The sequence below is a fragment of the Panicum virgatum genome, chromosome 3K (genome assembly GCF_016808335.1).
Source record: "Panicum virgatum strain AP13 chromosome 3K, P.virgatum_v5, whole genome shotgun sequence".
NCBI classification, from domain to species: Eukaryota; Viridiplantae; Streptophyta; class Magnoliopsida; order Poales; family Poaceae; genus Panicum; species Panicum virgatum.
In genome coordinates, this window is record NC_053138.1 from 53,045,457 (window position 1) to 53,055,522 (window position 10,066).

The 10,066-nt window shown below is 45.9% G+C and overlaps 1 long non-coding RNA gene across 1 annotated transcript; it reads right to left on the reverse strand.

The window, feature by feature from the left end:
• Window positions 1–2,564: 2,564 nt before the first annotated feature.
• Window positions 2,565–3,600, reverse strand: LOC120701533. The gene is made up of 3 exons (XR_005686145.1): window positions 3,285–3,600; window positions 2,890–2,948; window positions 2,565–2,627 (listed from the first exon to the last, which is right to left on the reverse strand). It is a non-coding gene; the product is annotated as an uncharacterized LOC120701533 (long non-coding RNA).
• Window positions 3,601–10,066: the final 6,466 nt, after the last annotated feature.

Here is a 10,066-nt window from a genome sequence, read left to right on the forward strand (position 1 = left end):
ATGGAGAGTGGTGTATGCATGATAATGCGTATCATTGGTCTACCATATATATGCTAATCTTTTTTGTATGACCATAAATTGTTGCTTTATAGATTGTATGCTTTTGTTTGTTCCATCATGTAAAAATGCCACACCAGTCTCGGTTCAAATTAAAATGCCTTAAGATTTCTGCGGTTTCCACCAAGGCGCAAAGGGAGGCTGTCCACGTCGTCTGCGGTTTCCAGCCATCGGATCGGCTGGCCAGACGGTCCAGATCGTGCGAGTCCCGGTCATTTTATGTAAAATCAACCCGCAACAACCTTCCCGATTTATGTAAATTTACAAAAAAAACCATAAATTTTCATAAAATCAACCCACCGTCCTACTCTTCTCACAGGAATTTCTAAGGAACACCCTCAGATTTTACCTAAATCAGACCATAGCCCATTCTATTCGTTACCTCTACATGAGCAACACTATACGTAGAATTTGAATACCGCATTTAAGATAATTATTTTTGAAAAAGAACCTTACCTTACACAACTACCCACCACAATTTGAGATCCTATTCTTGTAACAAAAAAATGTATGAAGACACACAAATACATCATTTCTAATGCTGACACTACTTTCATAAATAAAGTATTGTAGCCGCATATCTATCCCCCTCCTCTCGGCCCACCGGCAGCCTGGCCCACCATGAAACATGATTCATACCTTTCAGTTCAGTTCACAAGCTATACTACACTCATCTATGCTCCAAACCGTTGAATGGGCTTCCCACAAAATTGTTGGCCTCTTCTCAAAATTTATGCTCGAACGTTATAAAGGAAAACTATCTTCGCATTCGCGTGCTAAAGTTATTACTTACGCTGCACTAACAAGAAACTCACAGCCCGATACAAATACAGTTATACACGCGCACGATAGCGCGCGCCATGCACTAGTTTAGTTCCATGTCCGATGGCGCATTTATTTCAAAGGCCAACAGTTTTCTGCATCCAATTCCATGATTAACTTGTTGACGTCTGCGTGGTTATGATTACCAAGAAATTCATGTTGCTCATCGGCATATCCTAAAACCCAGTTCCAAGATTAATGCATGCAGTGGATATCGATATCCATCACCCACTACCGGATTTCCTCATTTCGCCGTGTTCCAGGGGCACACGGCGAAGCCCATTTAGCACACGGCGAAAACTTCGCCGTGGGTGGCCGACGGCGAGGCGCCGACGGCAGCCACTGGCACGGCGAAGAGGGTGTTCACCGTGTGTCATATATCGGGCACAAGGCGAAAACATTCGGCGTGTGTTATTCATGGCACACGGCGAAATAAAGATAACAAACGGCGTTGGCCGGACTTGACGGCGGTGGGGTCGACTTTGCCGTGTGCTAAACGTGTGACACACGGCAAAGATTAGATACTTCGTCGTGTGCCGCAGGCCCTGGGCACACGGAGAAGGGGAGAGGTTTGCCGTGTGCCTACCGTGTGACACACGGCGAAGTCTTGGTTGGGGGCCCAACTGGCAGCATACTTCACCGTGTGGGCCCGTGGCACACGGCAAAGGCTGGTCAGTTCGCCGTGTGCCACCGCCTGGCACACGGCGAATTGTGGTCACTTTGCCGTGTGCCATGGGCTTGGCACACGGCAAAGTGACCAGAAACAACCTGTTTTTTTATTTTTTCACGTTTAAAGTAAACACTCAAACCATATATCATAGATCATATATAATAACAAGCACATGCAATATATATATATATATATATATATATATATATATATATATATATATATATCATGACAAACCACAAATTCACAAGTCAACGCATAAATTAAGTTCACTAGTTTACAAATCTACAAATCTTTATTGAAAATCCTCCTAGTATCATCAAGTTTACATCCATAGAGGCACAAATTAACAAGTTCATGGCTGAGGTGGGTCGTCGAATGGCAGTGGGGCGTTGAGCTGAGGTGGCAACATGTTTTGTACGCCCGGCGACAATTCTGGCGTATTCGATACCGCCGATAGATTCTGCAAAAAATATAAGATAGTAAATTGCAGGGGAGACAAAAATCAAGTTCTCAAGTTATAATTCATGAGAGGAGCTTAAAGATCCAACCGCTGTAGAGAGGTCGAAGCAGGTAAAGGATCAGATGTAAAAAGAGCAACTCAATGTTGCAAGGAAAAACTTTATCCAAAAATATAACTTGGTTAACGAAAAAAATCGCAAAGCAAGAAGCTTACAGGAGCTAGCTATATATATATATATATAGCGTGTTGCCTTTTTCCTCCCCGCTGCTCTCCAAATACACGTCCTGTCAAGGAGATTGGGTATCCGGAGAACAATGGGGAGATGTTGCCGAAACTCTGTCTCCGATAGGAGTGGACCATGGAAACTAAACTCATCTACGCATCCTCGAGCTGTCCAAATAACGTGGACAATTCGAAATAGATACGGCCATAGATATGCAAGGATTTGCATATTTCCAACCATATCTGTTTCGAACGGGAGACGCATAACCGGCTTACGTGAACTACGAATAGAATACAAAAACAGAGTCTTCTACACATGCTCACCTACGGTCGGTGCAGCTCGACGACAGCGTGCGGCGAAGTGAACGAGTCGAGGATGGTGAAACAACCTCCCTTGTCAACAAAAGGAAAAATAGTGTCAACAAAAGAAATGCATACAGGAAGCTGAAAAATAAACTTCAATGAGTTGCTTCTTTCAAACATTTCCAAAAAACATATGTTTGTAGAACCTATACTAATTCTATAACAAACAATGTGAGAACATGTTTGGTAATGCTATAACAAACAATTTGATAGCTTCACCTCCTACCATTTCCATTTTCAACTAATCAAATAAGCTCAGATACATAAATGAACAATTGTGAACTAAATCGACCTGCACAGCGTCCAAGCGGAGCTTCAGCGGCTCATATATTTGTCTGTTGATCCCTCCAGCTGTCATCACCAAAGATCAGACAATATAGAGAGTAGATGAGCCTCTCATATATGCTGTCCATGCATGTATGCCTTGCAGCATTGAAAAGATATCACGCACTGACAGAAAGAATTGAAAGGATTGGAAATCTTTCTCAGCTAGATTTTGGAACAGTGAAACAGAGATATGAAAATACAGAGATATGAAACTACTAGCTGATGATGACCAAATTAATTTACTAGTTCAAACTCTACCGTAGGTCATTAAGCAACAAGCCAATAAGCAACTAAATAAGCAAAAAAAAAATGCTATTTACTTCTCCTAATGCTGAGAACGCACGGTCTAGTAACCCTCACCAAGCTAGTCTGCAGATCGAAGATGAGGCCCGCGGCGCGCAGCAGGTCCGGCAGCGCGGCGCTCGATGGGGTGGCGAAGCAGAAGACCACGAACAGCGCCGTGGCCCTGGTGAGGAGGCCCCGGCGATGCCCCGGTGAGGGGGCACTGCAGTGGCACGCACCAGGCCCGCCGCACGCAGCAGCTAGCCGCCCGGCCTGCAGTTCCGGCGGGGCCGGCGGTGGAGGCCAGCAGGCGCGGCGCCCAGCCCGCAGATCGGCGCGGCGCGGCGGAGGGCAGCAGGCACAGTGCGTGGAGGCGGGCACCTCACCCGGCGGGGCGGGGGGCTCGGCGGCGCCGGGGCGCGTGCGGCCGGGGGCGTCCGGCGGGGCCGGGGCGCGTACAGCCGGGGGCGTCGGGCGGGGGCGGCGGCGCGTCGACGGGGATGAAGAGGGAGTGAGAGAGTGAGCGGGCACAGGCCGAAAACGGCTAAGTGCTCGATAGTTCGCCGTGTGTGTCAAGTTCGCCGTGTGTTGACACACACATCGAAGAATAGGGCACACGGTTCGTCGTGTGTCCTGAATTTGGACACACAGCAATCTTTTTTATTTTCAATTTCAAATTATTCTTTGCAAAAAAAAACACGACACAATCACTACATTGCCGTGTGCCGAGTATATGGCACACGGCAAACCTTATTTCTTTTCTTCCATTAATTCAACTAAGTTGATTTCCAAGCATGTAAATTTAACGAAATGTACATTGTAAAGTATTATCAAATTAACTAAACATATCACTAGAAGTGCTTATTTCAAAATTTTGTATTTTTCTATGCATGTATATCTCAATTTGAATATTCCGACTTTAATTGTAATAATACTAAAAAAATTCAAAAAATGGCAAACAAATTCAGAAAATTGTCATGATTGGACATGAACTACTTTTATGTGGTGTATTGGCCATATAAAAAGTTTAGAACTCAAATTAATACTTGCAAATCATTACGCATACACACGTAACTTAAATCTTTAAAAGTATATGGATCTTTTCCGGAGAAACAACAGTTTGTAAGCAGCGTTGGTGAAAAAAGTGAAAAATCCAACCATATTTTTACCAGAGACTCCATATATGATGACATGAGATCATGACAAATTTCATAATTTTTAGTTCATGTTTCGAATTTATATAATTTATAAGTGTTTATCCATAATATTTGTATTCATGAGTTACTTCGGTGGGTACGAGCTGTTACTTTTATTTTGCCGTGTGCAAAAGGGAAAGCACACGGCAAAATCAAATGTTTGCCGTGTGCCTAACCCTAGCACACGGCAAACCCTTACCTTTGCCGTGTGCCTAACTCCAGCACACGGCAAAGGACACGACGTCCGCATGCCATTTGGCACGCATTAACATGGCCATCACGTCGCCGTGTGCTACCCAGAGGCACACGGCAAAGAGTTGTTTTCGCCGTGTGCTAACCTCTGGCGCACGGCGAAGGGTGATGGCGTTGAGCGGCCGTTAACGTCGGTGGTTGGCCGGCGCACGTGGAGCCTGCTTCGCCGTGTGTCGTGGCTGCTGCACACGGCGAATTGTGGCTTCGCTGTGTGCCCGTACAAGAGCACACGGCGAACTGTGGGTTCGCCGTGTGTTTTTCTTTCGCCGTGTGTTTTATTTTCTACGCACGGTAAATTGGCTATTCGCCGTGTGCCCGATGAATAGCACACGGCAAACCTTGAGGCACACGGCGAACTCGCGGTTTCCGGTAGTGACCCTGGTACCGCGGGCTGCACATTAACTACTTTGGCTAATGTAGATGGATCCAACCATATGGAAAATTCGAGCTACAAGTAATAATGGACCTGCACGCACTGCGACATCATCACCAATCTCTCTGCAGAACCCAGCTAGCAGAGTGTGGGTAACACCACGATGGCAGCAGCAACGACCACCTCCGCTGCTGGTGCCGCACTGCTCTGGCTGAGCTTGCCTTGGCCTTCCTCACCGGCCATCCGGCGGACGGCCGCCCGGTCGCCGGCGGCCATCATCATCAGGGAACCAGTAATGTCAAGGCGGACATCGTGGCGGAGGCGTGCGCGAACGCCACGCGCCTGAGCTACGAGCCGCACCTGACCATGGAGTACTGCGTGTCCACGCTCCGGTCGGACAAGCGGAGCGCGGCGGCCACGCACGCGCGCGACCTGGCGCTGGTGGCCATGGACCTCCTCCAGCGCGGCGCCGCCGATGCCGACGCCAGGCTCGCCGCCGTGCCGGTGGGGAAGAGGAAGGACATGGCGCTCACCGTGCATTTCTGCCGGCTGGACTACGGCGCCGTGCCGAAGTGCCGCCCCATGTTGCAGGAGTACAAGCCGGGCGGCGGCGGCGGCGGCGACGGCAACTTGCGCTTCTACAACTACATGGAGTGCGGCCGTGCGGGACCTGCAGGTTGAGCGAAGCGGCCCTGGACTGCTGGGAGAACATCTTCTTGGACGACAAGTTGAAGGAGATGGCGCTGAATCAGGTGCGAGAGGTTGCCAATCGGGCCAACCTTGTTGATGCCATGATTGAGCAAATGGTTGGTGAAAGTGATCGGGTGCTCTAGCCTAAGAAAGGTAAGGGGTGAATTAGGCACTAATAAAAACTTAGATCTATAACTCCAACTAGTTTGCACAAAACTTAAACTAAAACATGCTATCTAGATGTGCAACTAAGTTGTTCTAGTGTGAAAACTCCTATCCCAAAAGAGTTTAGCAATCTATAGCCTTTCCTATCAAGAAACTATTCTATAAAAGTAAAGGCACACAAATTGCTAGTATGTAATGCGGAAGCTTAAAGAGCGGGATAGGAGATAGCAAACTCTTGACGCGAGTGTTTATCCCGTGGTTCGGTTAGCCACAAAGGCACACCTACATCCATATTGTTGTAGCACTCACTAAGAGTATTGCTACTCGGTCACCAAGTCTCTTCCGTGAACACAATCACGGTCACCTTGGCCCCGGGTTCCACTAAGGAGCTTCTCCACAAAGGATGGGGGTCTCCACGTCCCCCGCACAAAGATGTCATCGCCGCTCCACACCAAGTCGGAGGGTCGATGACGTTGCCGGCGAGCTTCACGCTCCAAGGTGCCGGCGCACCAAGCTCTTGTTTTGGTTCGCTAATGAACCACAGCACAAAGGCTCGAAGCCTTGCAATCTCCCTCACTAAGAGCTAATCCTTTACACAACACTCTCAAAGTGTGATAAGGGCTAAGGATATGATATTGATGCTTTTGTATGGCTTGGAGATGTTCTTGGGTGTTTGTGGGATGTCCAGCAACTCCAGCAATCTTCAAATGGCCGGTGTGAGGCGTATATATAGGCCACCAAGTCTTGTAGCCGTTGCTCCAACGGTCAGCAGAAAATCTGCGTATCACCGGAAGAACCGATGCCTCTGGCGGGGTAGCGTCGGTTCTTCCGGTCACTCCTAAACTGAAGTAGCCGTTAAACTCCTGACAACTGACACAGTGACCACCGGTTGAACCGATGCTTTGTTCCGATGCATCACCGGTTCATCCGGTGCTCAAGGATCTTCTCCTGACAGCTGACGTCATTACACCGATGGTATGCACCGATACTTCACCGGTTCAACCGGTGCTGAAGAATCTTCTCCTGGGCTCTTGACATCGTCTCTGGAACATAGGACGCCCAATGCACCGATGCCCCTTTTTGACCCGTCGGTTCATCCGGTGCCCATAAGCTGACTTGGCTTTGATTTCCTTCTGCCATGGCGTCGGTTCTTCCGACAACCATCGGATGCACCGATGCTTCATGCGTCGGTTCTTCCGGTGCTTCCGACCGGGTAGCGGAACCCCCGTAGGGGCGGCCCTTCGGGCCTTGCTATGCCTATCTTCTCTTTTTCTTTGTCATCAGTTGAACCTAAAAGCCTGAGAATGGTCATCTTAACAATCATGTTAGTCCAAGTGTTGTGTTGTCATTCGATCACCAAAATCACTCAAAATGGCATAAATGGTGCCATGTTCGTTACAGTTGGCATCTTGCACGGCCATGGTCGTGATTAGGTCATTTTAGTCGGATTAATTATATTAGATGTATGATTGGAGAACAATTTCTTAATACTCGATCAAATGTAAGGAACAATGATTTAAGACTTTTCTGATGCAATAATAAACGAATTGAGTACTTATTCCCCAGTTATATTATTGTTTCCGGTCCAATTCTACGTTTAAGCCGTGACTTGTTTGAACGCGGATGCATATGTAGTCGATTATATTAAGCCGTCGTTGTACTTTTGCTCAAAGTTCTCTATATTTTTTTAGCCAGTGAAATTAATATTGATCGGTAAAAGCCACAAACATTTATAATATCAAAACACATGCACGAAAGTGCCTCTAATTAACGTCGATAGTTTAGGACCGGAAATTCCTACCAATTTATTGCATCGTGTTTCATGTAACATCCTTCGGCAAAACTTCATCTAGCAACAGGAGGGTTATTCATTGCTGCAACATTATTTCAAAATCATAACAGCAATATCTTGACCCTACCAGAAAACAAGTCAAAGATCCATCACAAAAGTACTAGCACGAAGAAGATCCGGTACCAATGCTAGTGTAGGTACCGGATCTTTTTCATCCCAATACTTTTGAGGTGGATGGAAGAGCTAGTACAATGAGGAGCCTTGAGACTCTGTATGTATCAGTTACCTACCACGTTGCCAATCGTTCTTGTGAAGCTATTATAGACCTGGTCTTTTGTAGTGTGATCATATATATTACCAGAAGGACAAAGACTCGGATGCATTCAGAACAAACCAGATCGAAGAAGAAACTAAGACATTTTGTACCGATGTTCATGTTCTTAAGAATTCAATAAATTGAGTATAGACCTTGTAGCAAAAAACTACGAAATCTGGGGAACACTTCACATCCACGTTCCCTGCATTTTCAGGACGTTAATTATTATGTAGGTATCATAATTGCTGGGACTTTCCTTACAGTTTCCATATTTACCTATAGCAATAAGTTGTCCTATAACCTAATATGCACGGGAGCTTACTAATATGTCACATCTAACATATAAGTCACAAGTCACGTGAAATATACGCACATGCGATGCATAGAATTCAAAACCAGGACCTATTGTTTTGGGCATACCTTTCTTACCATCTCAATAACACAGCACATCTGATTGAAAGACAGATGATTTCCTTTTGATTTCACCCGTGGAGCACCCTTTATATTAGTACTTGGTAGTAACACTAACTGATACTAATATGTGTGTTTTAGTTGTTAGTGCTACATACCAACTGGTATTACAAGCCTCCTTGATCTTTTAATCACCACAAATATACCGGTGGCAATTGGACCCAGTACTAGAGCTAGCATAATACCCACTACAATTTCAACCGGTATATTTGTGATGGATAGATGACTAGTTCTCAAGTAGTGACTCACCAGCTTATTCATATCAGCCTTAAAAGGTGCTATAGGCACCGGTTGAGAATGGGCTTTGGTACCGGTTTTTACAACTGGTACTAGGCATCCGAGACTAAAGGTCAGAGGCACTAACACGGGGTGGATGACCCAGTACTAAAGGGGTCTGTGCACTTTGCAGAAAAAGAAAATATGCGTGCATGCAGTGGTCGGGATTCGAACCCATGACCTCGTGTGTCCCGTATAGCTCGTTTACCATCTCACCTACATAGCAATTGTGGTTGAGAAGGAGATATTTTTCTGTTAAAGTAACATATGGAGCACCTTTGGAACCGGGAAATAAATACCACCTGGTACCAAAGGCTAGACATAGGTACCGGGTAGTGTTTCCACCCGGTACTGATGTGGGAGGACCTATTAGTACCGAGTGGTCACACCACCCGGTACCAATGTCTAGCCTTTGGTACCGAGTGGTGTTACCACCTAGTACTAAAAGGATTCCTGGACCTTTCCTCCACCTCAAAAGTACCAGAACAAAGATGACCCGGTACTAATGTTAGAATTAGTACCGGGTCATCTTGATTTCGGTACTTTTGGGGTCGACCAATGGCCTGTTTTCTAGTACTGCATGTTGGCTTGTAAATGAGCCGGCACGGATCCTCTTAGGATTATATATACATGCTGGCTCTATATAGAACAGACAATAATCAAATATTTTTGTGCCTTTGGAATTTGATTTCACCATTGCACTCATAAATTCATAATTTTTTTGCAATTGCATCCAGAGAATCTCATGCCTCTCTTTCACAATGATATCCAGGGAGAGTTTGTGGCCATGATGGATAACGATCAAAACTGGTAAGTCCAATAGTCCAAACAATTGTCCATGTAGTAGTAGAAAATTCCGCAGCTACTGCAGCCCCTACTTCTTCAGGCAGAACCCCCGGCTGAGGAGTTACTCGGAATGCTGCCAAGATATCAGTATCCATGGTTTCGTAGTTGCCAAAATGTAGGATCACAACACACAAGCCCTTCATTTACCTCTCTTTTGTTGGCTGGGTGAAGATTTCTATGTTCTTTGCAATTTCCTGATGCCTAGATGAATTTCTAGTGATGTTAGCGTTCAAGGAGATTATAGTATGGGCAAGAGAGGAGATGCATAAGGGCACATAATGGGAGCCAGCAGGCAGCAATATATCGAGGTGTGGAGTGGACAAGAATCATGTTGGCAGGAACCTGGAGATCCCACCTTGATCAGTCATTTAATACAAATAAGTTGCTTTGAAATAAAAAGAAATTGACGAGCATTTCATCAGTACGTATAGTTATTTTTTGTGCACTGACAGTACATAGTAAGTGGACAAAACATGAATAATG